The 23,997-nt window shown below is 37.7% G+C and overlaps 2 pseudogenes; one reads left to right on the top strand and one right to left on the bottom strand.

Moving 5' to 3' along the window:
- Positions 1-13,903: 13,903 nt before the first annotated feature.
- Positions 13,904-14,804, top strand: LOC145063593 (stromal 70 kDa heat shock-related protein, chloroplastic-like; annotated as a pseudogene).
- Positions 14,805-15,438: 634 nt separating this feature from the next.
- On the bottom strand, positions 15,439-23,773 carry LOC145063584 (myosin-11-like; annotated as a pseudogene).
- Positions 23,774-23,997: the final 224 nt, after the last annotated feature.

Here is a 23,997-nt window from a genome sequence, read left to right as displayed (position 1 = left end):
ACTTTTAAGAGATGGTCTAACATTTTCATTACATCAAAAGCAATAAATTATACTAAATTTGATCAAACAAAAGCAGCATGGATAATAATAGAACATATGAAATAAAAATTTCCATTGATAAACAATCGGAACTAGAAAACATATGCAAAATCAATACTTAAAAGTGAAATCAATGGTAATTGTGAATTGCTTTGCCTATGAATTTGAACGAGAAAATTAACACCAAAATTTTTCGACTAATCTGATACACCAAAAAATTAACACCAAATTTTATCTATAAATTGCTTTGCCTATGAATTTCGATTTCTTTGTAATCGTTTTTGAAAAATCTGAAATTTTACATTAAATAGTTAAATACCGTCATCACAAATATAAAATTTTTATATCAATTGGTTAAAGATTTAAAAGGGTGTAAATTACATAATTTATGACTAAATCCTTTTGATAATGATTTTTTAAAAGTTTAATTTTGAACTTACTAAATTCCAAACCCTAGAATTTTACAAGTTTAAAATTCACCATATACTATTATAATATTATAAGAATAATTATTATATATGTATAACTTAAATGCTAGTCTTACCGTTAGTAGGCCTCATTCACGAAGCCGATCTATAAGGGGGCATAAGGTTATGGCCTATAAAACGGCCGTTTAATGGGTGTCCACTCTCACCCACCGCTTCCTTGATTGGTGGAGAGTCGTTAGCCGAACGGTTATGATAAGGCACCCTTTCTTCATTAAAGGTATAATTAATTTTTAAAGTAAGTAAATGTTTTTATAAAATTCCCAGTCTTAGTTACTTTAGACAAAAGTGAATTTGATGCAATTCCATGAAATTACACTTTGTACCCTTGCTAAGATGTTAGTGGAACGAGTGTGGTTAACTGCCACACTAATTAGGCTCTAAGCAAAGGTGGAAAAGGGTGACTCGATGTTTGTCATAGATCGATGGAGCGTGTGTGGTTAACCGACACGTCGATTAGGTGACCGTAACATTGGGGGCACCGTGTACATTTTGCATGGTTATTCACACCCGCTTTGTGAGCCTCGGCATCCCAGTCACAAACTTGAGGGGAATATTGAACTTTAAACATGGCATTGAGAATTTCAATTAATCTCAAAATACCTAGGAGTTTTCAATACATTTAAAACTTAAGTTAAATTTGTTTTTCATGGCGGAAATTAGTGAATGGCCATTCATTTACCTTCAAATTATTTGCTGTTTAGATTACGACATCCCTCTTCTAAATTGTGAATAATGTTGTTGGATCCTAGCCCTAATTTTTCATTTGGGTGTTTCATTGGTGATTTTTTATCTAATCAAATTTTTTCTCTTTTCTTTTTCTAATGTCAAACTTGAAGAACATCTCTTCTGGTTCAAATGCCTCTGGCTCGTTCCCACTCATGAACTTGTGTGGGAGGGTGATCTTCGACGAAAACAATCTCAATGATTGGATCTACAACAGAAGGATGGTCACCTGCTACGAGGAAAAAGAATATGTCCTTGACAAAGAACTGAAAGAGGTGGACATGAACAATGCCACTCCCGAAGAGATCACTGCCTTCGAGGCCCATGAACGTGATTCCACGAAAGTCCATTGCATCATGCTAGCGACAATGACTGCTAAACTCCAAAAGTCCTACAAGGACTTCTATCCCTACAAAATGCATTAGGACTTGGTGGAAAGGTATCACCAAAGTGCGAGGAAGGAAATGTATGAGATCATCACTTTTAGTGATCACAACCAATATGAGAGACGGAGAGTCTATCAGTGCTAATCTTAAGAAGATGCAGTGCTATGTTGACCACCTACTAAAGTTAAATGTTAACTTTGATGAAGAGTTGTCGATTGACATCATTCTTCATTCGCTGCCACCCTGCTTCAACCAGTTTCGCATGATCTACCACATGAATAAAGAGGACATCACGTTGAGCAAGCTGCAAGGTCTATTGAGGACTGTCGAGAGTAATCTCAAGGACAAGTCCATTACACAAACTCCTACTCCTGCTGTTGCCCCGGTCTTGGCAATTGGGCAAGGAAAGGGTAAGGAGGGGAAGGCTCCCTCAAAGAGCCACCACAAGGGAAAGTCCCATGATGACACCTCTTCTAGTGGAATCAAGGCTGGTTTTGCTAAACCTAACTCCAACCCCAAGGATGCAGAGTGTCGTCATTGCCATGAAATAAGACATTGGAAACGAAGCTTCCCTAAGTATCTGCAAGACATCAACGATGGAAAGATCAAGTTGTTATGCGCATGTATTTACACTATTCAATATAATGATTCATCACATGCTAATTCATGGGTACTTGATACAGGATTTGGTTTTCACATTTGTTCTGATTTGTAGGGCCTAATAAGAAATAGGGATGTGGAGCATGGGAAGATAAACTTGATCATGGGGAACAGAAGAGCGTCGACTATCACCAAGATTGGAGTTTACTCTTTAATGCTTAGTAATGCATTAGGACTAGAATTGAATAATTGTTGCTATTCAACAGAAATGGTAAAAAAAATCATTAAATTTCATCGTTTGTATAGACAAGGTTTTAGATATTAATTTGATAATGAAAAGAGTTTTATTAATGCTTATCTTAATGGTGTCTTCTATTTTGAAGCATTGCCTTGTAATGGAATATATGAAATTGTGATGGTTATAAACAACTTAGGAAATGATGTGTTGCATATCAAATCTTCCAGTAGTTTGGACAAAGCATGATTGTGGCATTGTCGTCTTGGACATGTCAACAAGAAACGTATAGCCCAACTCCAAAATGATGGAGTGTTGGAGCCATTCGACCTTAGGGACGATGACGTGTGCAAGTCTTGTTTGCTTGGAAAGATGACCAAGTCACCCTTTACTGGTACTTGTGAAAGGGGTGAGGTTCTATTGGATCTCATACACACTGATGTGTGTGGGCCCTTCAGATCCACCACAAGGGATGCAAGCCGCTTCTATGTGACTTTCGCCAATGATTATAGCAGATATGTGTATATTTACTTATTCAAGCACAAGTCAGAAACCTTTGAAAAGTTCAAAGATTTTAAACAAGAAGTGGAGAATCAGTTAAGCAGGAAAATCAAGATGTTTCAATCCGATTGAGGTGGAGAGTACCTAAGTCTTGAATTCCACGACTATCTCAAGGAATGCATAAACGTTTCACAATTGACGCCACCTAGGACACTACAGTTGAATGGTGTGGCTGCGAGGCATAATCGAACCTTGTTAGACATGGTTCGTTCCATGATGAGTCGTGCTTCATTACCTTTCTCATTATGGGGGTATTCCTTAGAGACTTCCGCCCAAATTCGTATCTTAGTCCCTACAAGGAAGGTTTCCAAAACACCTCACAAGATGTGGACTGTCACACCCCCGAACCAGACGGCAGAAATGTCCGAGTGCTATTGTGACTTAAATTGAATACCATCACAATGAATATACATGAAACATAACATAAATCATCACCATGCATTAAAATAATACAACCGATATTTTTTACATCCAGTACATAGTTTTAGTCATTACAACTTCATAAATAAAATTGTCTGATAGATATCATAAGCAAACACCCTAACATTACTTGGTACTTATTCTTCGGTATACCTGCCACCTGAGAATACAAGTCATTTTTGAAAAACGTCAACATATGGAATGTTGGTGAGTTCATAAGCAATGTTGTGATAAAATGATTTAGAGTAGTTTGTTAAAACCCAGAAAATCCGATATTTTCTGAAAAGATTATTGTGAAAAAAAAATGTGTGAAGATCCGTAAATATATGCTCGTTGATTTTTCAAAATATGTTAAATTGTTGAACTTTTGTATAGATCGCGCAAGTGAAAATGTTGAACTTCCCAGGAATACCCGATGTTTTCCCAATACATAAAATACAATGATTTCTCTATTGTTATACTGTTACGTCGAATGATTTTTGATTACCCGGGGTGGCGTTGGATTAAATAGGGTTTGTGAGTTGTTATAATCATGCATAAAAAAATGATTAGTTTATAACTACAGATTACGAACGATCCTTAAAGGCGTCGGCTGTTACTACTCACTTAATCCACCCACCATGATTACTCTTGTGTTAACGCCCTAAATCTGTTCACTTTGATTTCTCATAAGCCCAATAACCGAGGAGAAAGTGGAGTACGAAGTCCTGTTATTTCCGTGAGTTATTTAAGGCTATCAAGAATGCGAAAGACACGTTGGCCCAAGTCGCATTTGACTTCTCGACCTTACTAGCAGTACTAATGGGCCAATAGGGCCCGATAGCACATTAGAGCCAGCGAAAGTCCTTTTACATGAAATCGGGTCATAGGAGGCCCAATAACACATAAGCATATTCCCTTTGGGCCCAAAGATCATGTTAATGGGATAGCAAGGCCCAACAAGCATGATTTGAAACTTTCAAGCCCAAAGTTTGTAAGTTAGCTCATCATAGTTATCGTGTGCTTAACGAATGGTGTATGGTCCGAATAACGGATCCTACCAGAGATCAAAAGCAAATAAACTCACACAAAGCAATAATAAACATAGAGAAATAACAAACCAAGCTTGCACACGTTTTATAACAATAAACATCTGGTACAACTTGACATGAGCCGTGAACTCTAAAGGCATCAACAACTATAAACGCCTGACTAGCCCACTATTTATACACCTCATGACTGAGAAGAGTTTATGGCCGTAAGGTGTTTATGGCCGTAAACTCTTTACAACCGTAAACTAGTCAAAAAAATATATTACCAACACACCCCTATCATTATATTGTAAGGCCTAGACCAAACCACTAAATTAAGCCTTTCAATCTCCCCTTGGTTTGAACTAGCCCGAAGTTAACCCTTGGTAACCACCATGACATCCGCCTGCCCCATCACCCCATTTCACATTCTTTTGTTGAGAATCTCCGCAACTATCGTTGTGTATGCCTTCACACCATCTTTAAAAATATCTTCAGCAACTAATATTTGAAAATTGCTAAGATGATGAATATCCCATTTCCAAAACTGCAACAAATCTCTTCCATCGTGTTGTGATCAAAACCCTAATTGAGATTTGATGAACAAGATGCGGAAAATAAGAACAAACACAATAATGAAGATTATGTCGAATGATCACTCGATTTATTGAAATATGAGGAATAAATTACACTTAAAGTATAGACTAAAGAATCTAACACTACATAAGAAACCTCACCTGGCGGCTACATTTTGCCTCACACTCTTAACCCTAATTGTGAATAATACATGACTATTTATAGGGAAAAGACAAGTCTTGGGCTTTTAACCTAGAATTCATCAAAGGGGCCCATTGCCATCATCCATGGAGTGCTTTGAAACCCTACAATCTCCCCCTCAAAGTATGGAATGGATGACAATGCTTTAACTTCCAAAACAAGCATCTAGCAAATAAAAAGATCTGCAACGAGGAATATTTGAAGCAATCCACGAATCTTGATTCTTCAATAGTCTTCAAACACGGGCTCTAGGATATATAAATCAAGCACTGAAGTAATGTCTTTAAACTTCATTTTCGAATGTAATCCCAAAGAATCTTCATGAAAACCAAACCCGCCATAAAAACCATCTCAGAACAAAGAAACTGAATCACTTCTTGTCTTTGAAGAGCTCCCCCTCCAAGTCACAATGATCTTCAAATAAGCTAATGATATAAGCCATCAAAAAATATCATGTAACAACCCAAACTTTAAGATTCGTAACGCCACTTGATCGAGAAAATACAAGAAGTCGGAGATATAACAAGTCCTTAGCACAGCTCGATGAAAAACTTCCGCTGTAAAGGATACTTCTTTGTAAAAACCTTAGTAGAGCTCGATGAAGAACTTCTGTTGTAAAAGCTACCTTCATAATTCTCCCACAAGCTTTATCAAAAATCTTCAACTTTGAAAAGTCACAAATCCAATTTCGAATGGCCATACCAAATTCTCCCCCGATTTATAATAAAAAACATGATTATAAAGCCTTCAAATGGTCATGAGAATGATCTTGAATGGATAAAAATTTACTATGCTCCCCCGCGACAAAAAGATATACACAAAAATCCGGAAAAAATCGTGAAAACTTGACGTTATCACGAAAAACGACTTTCCGAACCGCCAAGACTTGATGGAATCCATAATTTTCTGTTCACAAAAAAATATGTGCGTTAAAGAATTCAAAACTGTTCGTCGGCCCTCAAATTTGCAAACTTTTCGAAAAAACGGGCTGAAATTGTCACTTTGCTGAAAGATCCAGGACTGAAAAGGTAATTCTGCATCAAATGCCCCTTCATTTGTAACAGATTCTGGAAATGGTCCATAATTGCCAAGCCATGAAAAATACAGGGACCGGAATTGACAAATCGTAGGTGTTGCAGGGACAAAAAAAAAACCTTAAGTCATCTTCCCCAATTTAAAGAACACGACTGGAAGGGGGCACATACGAGCGTTCACAAACGAAACCACACATACGATTCCAATCAACTCCTTGTAGGCTTTCGTTTCAAGTACAAGCAACCGAACCTAAGTTCGTTTCAAGACCGCCATTTATTCACGCGAACACAACCGAACGTTCGGTTCGTTTCTTATTTCCGTATCAAGCTTCATCAGGCGAAACTCCTTTCGCTTTCGGTTCATGTTCATTGATTCAAAACCGAAACCACGTTCGGTTCGAGCATCATGATGAGAACAAAAGGGAAACTATAGCTAAATTGAATCACAGGTTTGCTTTAAAACCAGTTGCAGGTTCGTTACTTCTCGCCCTGATTCAATTGATCAAGTACAGAAAGCTAATAACGACCGAGAGCGAATTGCAGATTCACTTTAATTTCATACTTAGACCGAAATAAACCGAACCTTTGGTTCCATTCGGTTCCAATTTTTGACTTTAAGGTATGACCATACATCCGATTTAAGCCCCAACATTTCAAGCACAGGCTCGTTTCACTGACATCACGAACTTTCGCAGAATGATCCATTCACAAATTTGATCAACGAACATACCAGATGAGATCGATTCCATACGCAGGTAAGGACATTCATTCCAAATTAGTCATTCATGACCCTAATGCGAATCACAATCAAATTTTGACTTTTTGCTTTGACTGGTGTTCTTCCAATTGAGTTCCAATTCCAATTTCATTCGTTCACAGTGAGATTCGATTTCAATCGTTTCCAATATCACCCTTCCAATTCCCAGTGAGATCAAACATTACAGTTTTATCCAATAAAACCACAACCCAATTATGTTCATCCGATCTTTATTTATTCATCACTAGTATTCAAAATTGCCAAACACCCAATCGCTTTAAAGAAATCGTCAAAGCACATACGATCAAGGATCCACAAAAATTGGTTCCCAAACAAAACCGATTGAAACAAGTAGGTTATTTAACCACAGACTCGTACAAGAAACACCAAGATCGATCAAAGATTGATTACTAAATGAACACGCTGTAATACGGAGAATTAAGTCGATTGAAATAGCTAGTAATCAAAACTGTGAAAAACCGAAACATAATTTTGGATCAATTAAATTACAGGAACACATAATCGACATAAGATTAAACGAACAAGGGATGAACGCTTGCGGATCAGAAAAATGAACAGTGAAAGGGATCCATGGGCTTATAGTATGAGACAAATGAATCAAGAAGCATCTCAAAGAGCTTCACGAGAAGGTTGATCTACTTCTCGCCTCTTCCTCCAACCAACAGTCCTCTCTTTCTGAAGCTGCCCTTCAAAAAATTGTTGACGCCTTCTCCAGGGCTCAACATGATTCGGTAGCCTCAGCAACTGCTGCGATTGATGCCTCCACCAGAGCGTGTGAGGTTGCGACCGAAAAAGTCGATAAACTATTCTCCGACGCTTCCGTCCTGCTGAAGTCCTTGCAGGAAAGCGCCGACGCCACCAAGACAACTCTGGAACCGATTGTTCAACAATTGGCCAAGTTCGTCTCAACGGAGTTGACTTCGTTTGCTGCCCTACGCCAAAATATCAGCGACGAAAACTCGACACTACGTGCCTCCATCGATGCCCGCCTTGCTAAGCTACAAGAGGATCTTGCAGCTGAGAACTCTTTGATGGACGCTCTGGCGAGTAAAACAACCGCCCTAAAGGTCAAGAGCACGCAACTTTCCAATTCTCAAGAACAACTGGAAGCTCTTCGATCCGAACGGGAGGTGATCAAAACGTGTGTTTCGGATGTCCACGCAGCATTATCAAACATCCTGGAAGCACATGACCCCATCCTAAACCATTCGGTGAGGCGTACCCTCGCTGAAAAGCTCTCTCCGGCCATGGATCTTCTAAGCAAAATTGAAGGCCTACCGAGTTTCGTGTCCATTCCGAAACAAGGGGGAGATGCGAAGACAGGATCGAAACCTCCTTCCTCCAAAGCTACTCACACAACCGAACCACCTTCGGGTTCGGGTGTGAAGAACAAGGGCAAAAACATAGCTGAGGAAGATGAAGATGAAGATGAAGACAAGGAGACCATTGCTGACATGTTAAAGCGAAAGAACAGTCGCAATGCTGACGATGATGCCAGTCGTGTGGCGCGAGAGGCTGAAGAAGCCGAACGCAAACAAAAGGAAGCCCACGATCTCCTTGAGAGCCGAAAGATGCTTTTCCCTGCCTGGACCAGGGAACGAATGATTAAAGAGGCCATAGAAACTCCAAGCATATTATGGCTCGAGCCGGTTATATCATTCGACTGCAACAACACTATCGATTCGCAGTTTGATATGTCGCTGACTCGAAAGGCGTTCATCTTCCACGCCTTCTCTAACATATTCGAAGTCCCGTATCCGAATGATGAGCTTGACAGGGAGCTCATTGACTTCTATCTGGAGGCTGCTCGCCCTCAATACCTCACCTGGAGCGCCCAGAAGATTGTTAACGTTCGGGTGCTGAAGCCTTATGCCGTGGGGAGATTCAAAAACGTTAAGTTCAAGCTCATTCGTGGATCAGCAAGAACTGCTCATATTATCTCCCTGGCGGATCTGCCGAATCTAAATCCTCATGATTGGATTGTCCTGTACAATATCCTTCTGACTGACGAAGCCGAATATGGTCCCATCATAGACCATGTCAAAAGGATGTTGGCCTGCTACATCATGGAGGTTGCCCTAATGGATCAGGAGGTCACCACAGTTTTTAAGAAGAAACCGAAGATAGCACCTGTGGGATCGGCCAGTGATCTAAACCAAATGCAAATGGGCAAGATTGATACGAGGCGAAACTCAGTAATGTTCACTAGAGCCGAAGGACAGAAATGTCTCTTCGCTTTAGCTGACAAGCACCTTTACACCACAGCTTTCTTGGAGCACGTCTTATCAATTATCAAGCGGTGTAAAGAGAACTCGGCTGATGACATCAAGTACTTCAATGATATGATCAATTGGTACATCCGGTTTAGACAGACCATCCTCTCCATAACCAAATGTCTGTTTAATACCGTGAAGAAGAAGGTACCTGCATCAGCTGCCGGCCCAAGCAACAAGTGAAGGTCTCGCTCCAAATTGACGCAAAGGGGGAGATTGTTGGGCTGAAGATTATTTTGATGTTGCGTATTTTGGGCTCGATAGTTTAGCCATGTTCACTCCGGGTTGGGCCTGTCCAACCGTGAGCCTTTTATGTATTGTATATAAGTTAATGCTTGCATGCATATTAGGTTAACGATTTTAGAGATTGTCGATATAGCGATTCATCTAGAGTACAACAGTTTTCTTTAATTGTTCTTGTAACCTTCTAATCCTCTACAGTTGATGTTCTTAATCGAGCTCTTCTGAGGATTTTGTTTAATCATTCGACACGTTTGATTCAATCTTTTCTTGTTCTTATCATTGTGTTCTTACTGTTTTATACTCATATACTTGTTCAAGATCTAATCGATCTTCATAGATTAAAGGTTTTAATCACTTGTTGTGATTAAAACCCTAATTGAGATTTGATGAACAAGATGCGGAAAATAAGAACAAACACAATAATGAAGATTATGTCGAATGATCACTCGGTTTATTGAAATATGAGGAATAAATTACACTTAAAGTATAGACTAAAGAATCTAACACTACATAAGAAACCTCACGTGGCGGCTACATTTTGCCTTACACTCTTAACCCTAATTGTGAATAATACATGACTATTTATAGGGAAATGACAAGTCTTGGGCTTTTAACCTAGAATTCATCAACGGGCCCATTGCCATCATCCATGGAGTGCTTTGAAACCCTACAGATCGTAAATTCTAATGCACCCATTCTTGAGCTTGATGATTGCACCAAAAGTGATCTCGTCAAAGACCCAAGACTCCATCGAACCGAGAGATCCGTCTTGATAGGTCTGAAGCACTGGGAATTGTTTGACCTGCTTGGTTGCATGCCACATCACCACCTGCAAAGGCTTATCAGTTGTGTGATCGATAATATCTAGATGCTCAAATATTACGGACTCAACAACTGACATTGAAGGAAACCTTCTTTTAACTTGATCCTCAAGAAAATGCTTGAACTGGGTCAATTACAGATTGTTTGTAAGATTTGAAAAGTGAGCTCGGGACTGAAATCGTGACTGAACTGAAATCAACCCTAGTGAATGAACTGAAATCGTGACTATCACTGTATAGTTTAGAGTTGCCACTCTTTCGCATCACTATCCACATCTTGAGGGGATCATGAAATCCCCAAGAAGCAATTCCTGACTGATCACCAAAAGTATCTCTGAAACGAACCATTTCAAGATCAGTCATGGTAATTAAGGGATCATCCCAAGAGGCATTTTGATTAGGGTTCCTCTTAAAAAGTAATTGCCCTTTCTTCACCGCTTCCTCCTGAGCATTACGAATGGTTGCTGACACATGGGGGGCCTGAGGAGGCTCATTATCAGCATGACTAACAACTCCAGGTGATTGACCAGTAGGCAAATCAACTGGAAAGGATTGGACATGAAGATTAATCTTGTGTTCTTCAGCGGATGTCTGGTATTTGTCTCCAAAGTCTTCCTCAAGCTTCTTTTTCAATGCAAAATAACTTGAAGTCAGCAGATTGAAGTGATCTTGTAGGTCAGAAATCTGTTTGGACTTCAGTTCTTTATCCTGCGTAAGATCGGCTACTTGCACACCAAGATTTGATTTATCAGACTAAAGTTCAGACACTTGAATACTATGCTTTGCATTTTCAGCTCGAAGCTCTGACACTTGGATGTCTAGCTCAATGTTCTTTTGACTCAGAATTAATATTTCTTTTTGGAGTCCAGAAAGAGTTAGGTTATCTCCTCTAGAACCACCACCTCCTATAGAAACACACTTTCCTCGAAGATAGGCGTTAAAAGTTGCTCCTCAACCATATGTAGAGCTAATCTCTCAGAAGAATCATCACGATTAAATCTAGGAGTAGTAAAACTAGGTGGAAGAGAGGGACAACCAACATCAAAAGCAGCACTCGAACCCGTTGCAAACATCCTTGTTGTGGTGAGACTGGTATTAGAGGTAGTTGTAGGTGGTGTTGGGAGGCTGCTAACAAGACTTGCTATTAGCTCAGTTTGCCTCAAATCTCTTCTCAGTCTTTTTGATGGGTGTTGGTCAGATTGTGTTGTGAAAACACTCACAAATGGCTCTGTGGTAGGAGAAATAGATATAGGAGGGGAACATCCCATAACCCTCTCCATTGGAATTGAAACATTTTCCATTTGACCTGAAGTAGGGGTCGTAGTCTCAAAAACATCATTTGTCTCCCTTGTCTCAGTTGTCGGAGGAACAACATCATCGACATTGTTGAAAATAGTGTCAAGATTATCATGTGACACCACGTTAGCACTACTTTCCAAAGAAGCAGCAATATCATAGTGATCAAAACCGGTGAGGTCAAGGTCACTAAAAGAATCATTCTTATCTCCCCTAATATTCTCTCTAAAATCTACATTCATTCCCAAATCATCATCTTGAGTACGATCAAACACCTTGTCATGTTCCACAGCCACTTGAGCATCAGGAGTGGGGGTATCTTCTTTTTTAGTCCTTTCATCCTCAGAAATATCAATAACAAGATTGTTCGGAGATGACTTTTCAGTAGATGTTGGCTCAGAAGAAGCTTGCTCAGAAGAACCATAGGATTCTGTAGGTTCATCCAGCTCAGTGAACTTCCAAAATTTCTCAAGAGGGTACAATCCTTGAAACACAACTTTTCCTCTCCGATCACTACTAGGAAAACAGCCTTTTACGACGCGCAATGCGTGTCATAAAACGATCAGACGACACGCAAATGCGTGTCAAGGAAGGCCCTGTCATGACGAGAGACGACACGCTTTTGCGCGTCGTCTATTTACGATGCACAGTTATGACACGCAATGCGTATCAAGGAAGGCCCTGTCATATATAAAGATGACATGCATTTGTGTTTCTTAACCTTACGACATGCATGTTTATGACACGCAATGCGTATCAAAGAAGCCCATGTCATAAATGAAGATGACACGCATTTGCATGTGCATAAACTTCAGTAACCACTTTTGATATGCATTTACGACGCGTCTTTACGATACTCATTTAGGCATAATACAAAAATATGTAAACAAATATATACCAAAACAATCAATTTCATCCAATAACATCAACTCAAAAAATTGTAATACATTGATAATAAAGGGATCTTATTGTACACTGTCATTAAGAGGTTTTCCCTAACTATATAATCTAATACTACATTGCTATAAAGGGGCACCTTCTTGTTTCAGTAACTCGTCATTAAGTTGTCTGAAGAAGCTCTAAAACCCTTTATGTATCCAACCAATCATCATGTCTCTTAGCTTCAATAACAATCCTAACTCTTGATCAAGAACAACACGAAAATCCTACACAACAATCATGTCAATTATACAATATCAATATCAACTAATTAATAATACACAATTGTAAATATTACCAAAATATGAGATCTTCATATACAAGCAACTTATAAAGTTATAATAAGCACTGATTAAATAAGAGGAAAGTGAAGATTATTTAGTAATGAGCTAATTTTAGTTTATCAAAAACAAAAAGTCCTTCATATGCTTCTTCAGCTAGAACCTGATTTAGATACAACAAGTGTGGTCAATATGTTGACTTTATGGAAATAAAATATTGATTAAAAGTAATAAAAAACTTACCATGGGTAATTTTGAAGGAGAAAAGTTCCCCGTTTTCTACTCCCTACATAAAAACTGAATTGGTAAAATATCTAATGTGACATAAACCCTTAAATCAAAATACACGGCTGAAAAAAAATCCACCTGAAGGATCAGAAGGTATGAGAGCATATGAAAGATAATGAGTAGAGTCACTCTAGATTACCACCTGAACTACTCGAAATTATTTGTAATATATTTTAGTTAAAAATCAACAAAGACTATCGAAAGCCTACCAAAAATAACTTCTAATCATCATAAATTGTGAAACATCAACATTGTTTATATGTGGAATTAAAGAACATTGGAACGCACCTCCAAGCTTTTGAGCTTCCTTGAATACATTCAAAGCAAGTGTTGTCTTGCCTGATCCCTCAACAATTCTTCCTGTAATGTATAGTTTGGTTGTTATTATTCTAAGGTTCACAGTTTGGTTGTTATTATTCAAAGGAATCAAATCATAATAAAATGAAGTTCAAAAATAAAAATTAAGTAATTCAAAATTTTAATATCAGAGTATAGATTCACTAAAGTATTTTGGTTTTTTATCATATATGATGAAGGGTGATTTGTCTTTTATTATATAGAAATAAGGGTATTTTGGTGTTTGATAAAAAAAATGAATGGAATTGAATTTCATCCACCCTTCACTAGGAATATATGGTAAAATCCTTCAAACATTAGATTTCAAGAATTTCATCCATTTAATTAAATTTTCTTTTAAAAATAAAAAAATGAATGGAATTGAGTTCCTTCAACTCATCAAGTTTCAACCGTTTTAAAGCAAGATACAGTGCCCTCTCTTCATACTCTTTCATACTTCACAATTTCCAAAAAAAGAAGTTAAATCAGAATATTTCACTTCCATCCCTTGAGGTTTAAAAAAGTAGTCAATACCAAACCTGTTAATCATTATTATTACTTGACTAACCTGTTAACAATCATATCCTCACCAACTCCAGTGGCTAAGCAGAGTGAACCAGCAACTCTATAGGCCTTTTGATCAATTAGTTTTTATTCATCTTTTTGCATCATACTTTATTCATCCATTAAGAAAAATGAAAAAATTGCCCTTCGACCAAAAATGTTAAAAGGCCAGACCTGGAAGGCTTCCATTTGAAATCAATGTTCTTCAAGGCGAGAGAGAATTCGTTAGAGACATCAAGTCTCTTGGAAGCTTCCGGTTGGATGGAATTCCTCGTGCTCCACGTGGGGTCCCACAAATTGAAGTCAAGTTTGACATTTATGCAAATGGTATATCACCATTACTGGTGCTAGCACACTCTTGATGATGAGGTATTTAATATTATTGTAAAGTGTAATGTAGGCTCTGTTTCTTTTTCACTTATATTTGTTTTCTTGGCTAAATATATTATATAATTTGATGAAATAGGTAAAAAGAATGGTGAATGAAGTTGAGAAGTTTGAGAAAGAAGACAAGGAAAAAAGAGAAGCCATAGACACAAAGAACCAAGCTGATTCAGTGGTTTACCAGACAGAGAAACAGCTGAAAGAATTGGGAGAGAAGGTTCCTGCTACAGTGAAAGAGATGGTGGAGGAGAAGCTTGGGTTGCTGAAGGAGGCCATATCGGGTGGGTCAACACAGACCATAATAGATGCCATGGCTGCCCTAAATTAAGATCGAAGACTGTTGAATCTTATACCTGAATTACAGTGGGTGGGTCCGCTGTTAACTCAAGACAACTCTTTATGGAACTAGAAATCTGACACGATCATAAATGTACCACAAAAGGAAAACTTGATATGTTCTCTAGAAGTCTACAAAAAATATGATAAATGTTCAAGAAACAGGCAAGAAAGAAAAAAGGAAGAGAGAAAAACCCCAGTTTTGTGAAGAATGCCAGTAGGATCGGTTATTGCTATCCAACCAAAGCACCAAACTGGGACAATCCATCGTTTTGATAAAGTCCCAAGCGTCACCACTGGTGCTATATCTCCAAATACTCCCATAGGGATGAATGGGTTTTATCCAAAAAACTTGATAGGCATAGACTTCGTCTGATTTCACTAAAATCCCAAGTTGTCTTGCTTTATTTTTGTCAAAGGGTAGCCCCTGCAACCACTAGAAACTTGATAAGGCTACTTCCGCTTTCTAAAATTATACAAAAATACTAATTAGAAGTAGAGTTAAAACTATACATTGAATTCACATATTATACAAATCAACACAAAATATTGGGACAAGATTGGTGAAAAGACACTAATGAAGATCAACAGATCACTAAGCTGACTGTATGCAGCTTCAAGTTCAACTAGTGGTCTAGTTCATCCCAAGCAGAACCCGAATACTACCGTCCTTTTGTTTAGCAAATAAGAATACAAAATAGTGTTTGGCATGATGGAATTGAGGAAGGAATGGAATCGTTAATTCCATTCCAGTGAAAGAATATATCACTCCAGAATTACCTCATCAGCTGTGTTAAAACACCAGTGGTCTAGTTCAGCCAATCCCGCTCTCACATACTCACCATTGCTAAATGAACAGCACTCACGTCCCAAAATAGACTGCATTTTATAAAAAAATAAAAAAAGCCCGAAGGCCTAGAATCATAAATTCACATCAAAAAAGAATACACTCTACAAAAACTAAATATATACCTGTTACATAGCTGAACATTCAAAAACGAGAATATTTGTGAGAAAACTTTAGGCACCAAAACCGGTGGAACCTAAAAGCATTTCACAAAAAAGGTTAGAAATAGAAAAACAAAAACAAAAATCACACTAACATTATTTGTTTTTAGAACATTCAAGAAACTTCCAAGACTCTTCATAATTCCTTGCCAATGAGCAATCAGTGTCTGTTGAGCTGAACTAGAAACCGTACGAGATGATCCTTTCGCCAGGGTGGCTCTCGAAATTGTCGGTGACTTCAGTGTGAATTGTGAAATTACCATTTAGTCCACTGCTAATTACTTAACATGAATAGATTAAGTAAAAATGTTAAAGCAGTTAGCTACCTGAATACACATCCTGAGTAACAGGGATATTTCTTTTTTCAAATTATCTCAAAATGTTCCATATATCTTTTCAACATATGTTGTTAACTGTTGCTTAAAAAGAAAAGTTGGATACTTGACTTCCACTCTGGTATAACCACCTTCAAATCCACTACTCAAATCACCATCCAAAAACGAAGGAAGTTCGATTCCTTGAGGGGTCCCACAGAAACTCTAACCAGAAAATCAAATTCTAATTTTAGTATATATATATATATATATATATATATATATATATATATATATATATATATGTTGAATCAAATTCCAAAATAGTTAACCATTACAGAAGTCACCCTCCCAAAAAGAGCAGCTGATGATCGAGAACTTTGTGGGGCCATTCTAGATGCTGACCCAATTGGTTTCAATGTTCGATGAACATCGAATTTGCACAACACATGAAAAACACAAATTTAATCAAGAGAATATGGTCTAAACAACACAATAATCAATAGATGCTTGCGGTCGTAATTTATTTACAGTTAAATTGCATTTACGGCCTTAGAACGGAGTTTACGGCCCAAGCTTACGGCCGTAAGCTCCGTCAGACCTTTTTCTTCGATTTTAGCTCAAATTACACGGTGAAACACGCAATAAAATATATATTTATGATCTAGAACTCATTACCTACGAGATTGTTGAATCAGATTTGCGAAATTTGACGAATTTTTTTTTTGAAGGGAGAGAGAGTGACGGGAGTGTTTGCGGCCGGAATCTCATGAATGAGGAGATTCCGGCAGTAAACCCCTATATTTACCTTTCTTTACCATTTACCTGATAACTACCCAGTATTTAGCAAATTCCAGCACAATTAAATTTAAATAAAACTTTCTGAGGATTATTTTAACTAAGGAAAAAATTAAAAATAATTATAAATAACGAAAAACTTAATTTTGTACAAAAATAAAAGTAAAATTAAAAAAAAATAAATAAAACAACTTAAAAAAATTTAATTGATAAAAATAAAATTAAAAAATTAAAAATTAATTAAAATTAAAAATAAATAATTTAACTTCAACTAAAATAAAATCACAAAAATTTAACTATTGTAACTAAATTTGTGATTCTGGGATCAAAGTTTTTAGACAGTCTTATTCTACATGTCGGTGCCCTTTTCTTCACATCTTCGTCTGATCGATCACCAGTATTGTGGTCCACTTAAACACGAAAAATTTGTGACAGTTTTTGGACAATTTTACCAATGACATGATTCACGCATATATCTAATTATAACTTTATTATCATGATTGGTCCAAAATCTTAAATAAATTTACCTTATGACCATTTAAGTGACTACAACCAGGGATATTGTTGTCCAGCTAAATCGAGTAGCGAGATCTATAAACAATCTGTATGTGTTCAATTTTAAGTGTACTAGAACGTGTTTCCCACTTCTTGGGATGCCCCAGTCATCAAGAACTTCTAGAGTACTCCTTACACCAGGTGAGCAGACAATCATTCAGAGAGAAGATAGATTCAGAATTCTATAACTTGTTACTTTAGAGGGATTAAGAAGTACAAGGTTGCATATACTTTGTGTACCAGGTCGGATTGGAAGTCACACAAAGGAGGCATCATATCGCAAACAGATAATAAGAATTTCATATATATATATATATATGTATGTATATATATATATGTATATATATATATATATATATATATATATATATAACTTGCAGAGAGATAGAGTTGCATATGTTACAGTCCAGGTCTGATCTCCCAATCACGCAGAGGAGGCAACATATGACTAACAGACAGAAAGAAACAAAAGAATTTTCTACAGACCTAATTTATCGGAATTACTAGTCGCCCCATCCAACCGGGATTAAGGACAGAATCCGCACATCGAGGAAAAATGAATCCACAGTTCTAAATACGAGTTATTTAATGTGACCGGTAGATTCTCATGTATGTCTCCCTGCTCAACCTATCCGAGCGTCGTGAAATCAGGTTAAACGGATCTAACTAGGTCAAATTTTGTCAAGTCCTTAAATTCATTAAGTTCAACTTTCCCTAATCAAGCCCATTTAAAATCTTTCGTGTCTACCAGCGTATCGAGCACAGAGCGGAGACGATTCAACTTAGGTACATTACGTCGATTCAAATTGCCCGTTATCACTTGCTAATTTCATTTCCCATCACAACACCTACAAACGAAACTGTCAGCAATAATTTTTTTTGTTTATGTTTTCTGGTTATTTATTGTTTTTGGATTTTCTTTTTATTTTCTATTGTTTTTGGATTTTTGATTATTTCTCCCCCTAAATTTGTGCATCGGTGAGAACAAAAAATAAAATAAAAGAAAACAAAATGCGCAAATTTAATTTATCCTAAGGAAACAAGAAACAAAAGGAAATTAAAAATAAAATAAAAAATGAAAAATAAAATTAAAAAAATAAAATTGAAAATTGAGTTGAGGAAAAAAATAAAAATAAAAAAAAGTTAATCCTCAAAACATATCATTTTCAGAAATCCTACAAGCACATCGAAGCGAGCTTTGATAAATGGTTTTGTGAATAGGTCCACCACATTATTATCAGTGTGGACCTATTCCAGCCGGATTAGCGATCGTTCATAACAGTCTCTGATAAATTGAATTTTAATGTCGATGTGCTTGGGTTTTTGGCAATTTGAATGGCAGCTTCATTATCACAATAAATGTGGGTTTCTAAATAATTCAAAGCGTAGTCCAACAACTGATGTTGGATCAAAATAACTTGAGAGCAGCAAGGTGATGCAGCAACATATTCCGCCTCTGCTGTGGAAGCTGAGACAATGTGTTCCTTCTTGCATTGCCACGAAACTAGTCTGTCACCTAGGTACTGACATCCTCCTGAGGTTGATTTCCTGTCAAGCTCACAGCATCCATAATTACTGTCAGTAAAAGCATAAAGATCAAATTCAGAATTCTTCGAATACCATAGACCCAATTTTGGGCTCCCTTTGATATACCGAAAAATTCTTTTGACAGCAATAAGATGTGAAAGTTTAGGATTAACCTGATAACGTGCGCATTGACAAAATGAAAACATGATCTCAGGTCGGCTTGCAGTAAGATACATCAGCGATCCGATCATCAATTGATAAGGAGTCTGATCTACGGATTGACTTTCAGGATCTGGAGTCAGAAGAGGTCGTTCAACCATCGGTGTAGAAGCAAATTTAGCATCGTGAAACTCGAACTTTTGAAGAATATCCTCCATCTATTTGGCTTGATGTAGCAGGATTCCGGTTGAATTCTGTTTAACATGAAGCCCCAATGAACTCATTTCGAACCGTTTCTTCATTACACCTTCGAATTCTTTGCAAAGCTGCGGACTAGTTGACCCAAAGATAATGTCGTCGACATAGATTTGTACGAGTATCTGGTCCTTTTCGAAGTGCTTGATAAACAAGGTTTGATCGATAGTGCCACGAGAGTAACCATGTTCGAGCAAGTGCTTTGTTAGGCTTGCATACCACGCTCTAGGAGCTTGATGTAACCCATACAATGCCTTATCCAACTTATAGACATGATTTGGAAACTTCGAATCAACAAACCCAGGGGGTTGATGAATGTAGATTTCTTCCTTCACCTTGGCATACAAGGAGGCAGTCTTGACGTTCATTTGGTAAACGGTAAAGTTTATGTAAGAATCATATGCTAGGAAGATACGAATAGCCTCCAGGCGAGCTACTGGAGCATAAACTTCAGTGTAATCAAGACCGTCCACTTTTCGAAACCCACGAACCACCAATCAAGCTTTATTTCGCACAATAACTCCGGAATCATCCTGCTTATTGCGATAAACCCATCGTGTGTCAAGAGACTTCTTGGCCTTTGGCATCTCAACTAACTTCCAAACACCGAGTTTTTCAAATTGGTGCAATTCCTCATGCATTGCATCCACCCAGCTAGGTTCATTTAGAGCCATTTCAAAATTCTTGGGCTCTATTTGAGAAATAAATAAAGAATAAAGACAAGCATTAACGTCCCCACTCTAACTTCTCGTTTTAACAACATCACCTAGCTGACCAATGACGTTATCGATCGGATGATCGTGTTGAATCCTTGAAGGTATTTCTTTGCTGATGTCATTGAGAGACATAGTAAAAGTGTGAATATTGATACCTCCTTCATTTGTTGGTTGAGCCGCTCCAGACGGATTTGCTACAATGAGGTGTAGTTTCAGCATCTGGATTTGCTACACACAGCGGAAGCATCAGTAGAGAATAACTCTTTCTCTATTGACATATGAGGTGTAGTTTCAGCATCTGGAGAATCAGTTTGGACTAAAGATTGAGGACTATCATGTTGCATAGACGACTCCCCTTGAGGTGTAGCAGAGGACTCCCACTTAGATGTTGCAGAAGACTACCCCTCAGGTGTAGCGGTGGACTCCCCCTCAGGTGTAGCAAAGGACCTTCCCTTATGTAAACCAGAGGACTCCCCCTCAAGTGTTGCGGAGGAGTCCCCCTCATGTGTAGCAGAGGACCCTCCCTTATGTGAACCAGAGGATTCCCCCTCAAGTGTAACTTTGGACTTCCCCTTCGATGAAGAAGAGGATGTAGATAGAGGCTTGTACATAACTTCTCCATCTTCATCTTCAGAAATACTCTTCCAATAAGAAACAGCTCTAGATACATCACTTGAAGACACATTTAAGGATGTGAAAAGCGATATGTAATCAAACAACCAATCCGGACCCACTTTAGCGTCTGTCTCATTTTCTTCCAACAAACGCACGTCATAAGATTCCACAATCTGTTTTGTTTTCTTATTGTAGAATCTATAGGCAGTACGAGCAGCATACCCTACGAAATAGCAGTCATCGGCCTTGGAATTAAACTTTGGGTTGGTATCTAAGTGAAGAAGGGTGCGAGGACATCCAAATACACAGAAATGACTGCCTGATGGCTTGTGACCATAGAAAATTTTGTACGGGGTTTTCATCTAAGCTTTGTTGATTAACACTAAATTATGAACATAACATGCAGTGTTTATCGCCTCGGCCCAAAAGAAAACTGGTAGTTTTGAATCACATAGCATCGTTCTTGCGGCGTCTTTTAACGTTTTGTTCCTTCTTTCAGCAACACCATTTTGTTGGGGTGTATTAGCATAAATGAATTAACGTAGGATACCCTTTTCTGTGCAAAAATGATCGAGAACAGAATTCATAAATTCTGTTTCATTGTCAGTACGAAGCGCCTTCACCTGATTGTTAGTTTGGTTCTCAACTAATACAATGAACTTCTTGATCAAATCAGCAACTCTAGCTTTGTTGGATAGAAAGAAGACCCACGTAAACCGAGAGAAATCATCAATCACAACGACACAATAAGAACTTCTGTTGATGCTGAGAACATTTACTTGACCAAACAAATCCATATGTAGCAATTGAAGCACCTGGCTAATTGAGTTGACTTGTTTTGGCAGGTGTGGCTTTCTATGATGCTTTCCTTGAGCACATGACACATATTTTTCAAACGTGATGAATTCCTTGATAGGCAATCCATGGACCATATCATTCTTCGCAAGACGATTTAGATTCTTGGCGTTATCATGGCCTAATCTTCTGTGCCACAACATTGCAGTTTGTTCGGAGATCTTGGAGAAAAGACACATAACTTGTTCTGGAAGATTGCTATTCATATCAATGATATAGGCATTCCCATCCATTTTAGATTTTACGAGAATCCACTCTTCTGGGATGACAAAGCCTGGCTTGAGAATCATGCATTCCTTGTCGGTGAAATAAGTACATTAGCCCTTGTCACAAATCTGAGAAACATTTAACATTCTATGCTTCAACTCGGGAGCAAAATTAACATTTTCGAAACATAAAACCCGATTTGAGACAGTTCCTCTTTGAGTGATTTTACCATCTTCTCCACCCGAAAAAGAGATATATCCCCCATTAAATGATTGAATGTTGTGCAGTTGGGCGATATCTCCCGTCATATGTCGAGAACAACCACTGTCGACGAAGCAGGGTCTGACAACATTTCCCCACAACTGTCCCTGCAAAATGTGCGAGTTTAATTAGATTTGGGAACCCAGATCATTACCTTCCTGGGTGATCCCGATGCCTTTCCAGATTTATAACATTCGGATTTCTCAGAGGACATGAATGATAAATTGGGAGTAAGTTTGGGCAGCCATTGATAATTAGGTTTTCTAAAAGTCCCGGTTGATTTAGAAATTGAATGTTTATTAGTCTGCTGAAAGCTTGTGAGTTTTCTACCAGAGTTGGTTAAAGATCCACTATGGCTTCTTGACGAATCTGACCTTGGTTTGGCCGTGCTCGGTTTTGGCAAACTACCTAGGACTTGATGATGAAAAACCTTTTTATGTTTTTGAAAAACAGCCCGTTTTCTAGTATGTTCATTTGCCCAATCATCATTTCGAGAACGATTTCTAGAGGACTTTCTATTTAAAGACCTTCCTCTGAATTCATTCTCTCCTCTTGGAAGAATAAAATGTACAAAAATACGATTTTGACAATTTCTAGCGATATGACCACCAGTATCACAATTAAAACAAATATGTTTGTTATTGTTATAACTTGTACTACATTGATCAGATTTGCTTTCCCTATCAACACCCTTACTTCTCTCACAAGAACAAGAAAAATTATTAGGTTGTGAGGTAGGTGAGGGTGTGTTAGATGGGGAGGATTGTGAGACTAGTGGTGTTTCGACATTTTCATCACAAACATTAGAATTGCCAACCACACTATTCCAAACTATATCAATCATTCGAAATCATTCAAAACAGTATCAGGAGAAGCAAACACAGTATCAGGAGAAACAAAAACAGTATCAGGAGAATCAAAAACATAACAAAAACCATTGTCACTTAAAAGATTTGAAAAAGCATTGTCTTTATTTAAAACTAAAACTTCAGGTTTGCACTCAATTTTATTTTCAGAAACAGATCCTTCAACTTCGTGCTTTGACTGATTCAAGGATTGATATGCAGGAGAAGTAGAAATGTTAGTATCTTCAACATTAATAAATCCTCCCGAAACAAAACCATAAGATTTGCCATAAACCATAAATGATTCATTTGCAATCTCTTATTTGGACAAAGGCTTGTGCATATATGAATGATTAAATGGAGGAGGCACATGATTATACCCTAGACCTTTTGATTGATTTTTCTTAAATTTCATGATGTGGTCTATCATATTTTCAATTACCTCACTTGAATGATCATATTTTCGAACATCAACCTTGGCGGTTTCAAATTTTCCATTTAAAGATTCAATTTCAGCCACTAATTCAGCGTTCTGTTTCACTACATAATCATAATTCTCACATTTATTGATGTAGTCTTCCTGAATTCTCCTAAAGTCCTTAATTTTTTATTCCAATTGATCTTTAAGTGTTTTTGACCTTTTCTAAGTTGGTACCCTTCATATCTAAGGTCTTATACTTCCCTTTTTAATTTGTCATTAAGTTCATGAAGAATCTTAAGGCTTTCTAGTTCACTTCCTAATGTCTCAATTTTGTCGTGCAGAGTTTTAATATAATCAATACAAGATTGAGAGCATGAGGGTAGACTTACCTTGGTTGAATTAGGTTCATGAGAAGAGGATACCATCAATGCAAGTTGTAGCTTCATCACATCATCCTCAGCTGCTACAATCTCTGCCGGAGCGTCATCCCTGACCTATGCCAGGTGAGCATTTTCAGGTCCAGATAAGTTCAGGGCCTGTATCTGATCCTCCCAATCAAACGATTGTGCAACTATAGCCTTCTCATTGTTTGTCTGAGCACGACTCCGACTGTTCCCAACTGCAACTATTGTCATGTCGTTGTCTAATC

Source organism: Lactuca serriola, chromosome 1 (assembly GCF_051521515.1).
Source record: "Lactuca serriola cultivar US96UC23 chromosome 1, Lser_US96UC23_V15, whole genome shotgun sequence".
Lineage (NCBI taxonomy): Eukaryota > Viridiplantae > Streptophyta > Magnoliopsida > Asterales > Asteraceae > Lactuca > Lactuca serriola.
This window is presented reverse-complemented; position numbering and strand designations above follow the sequence as displayed.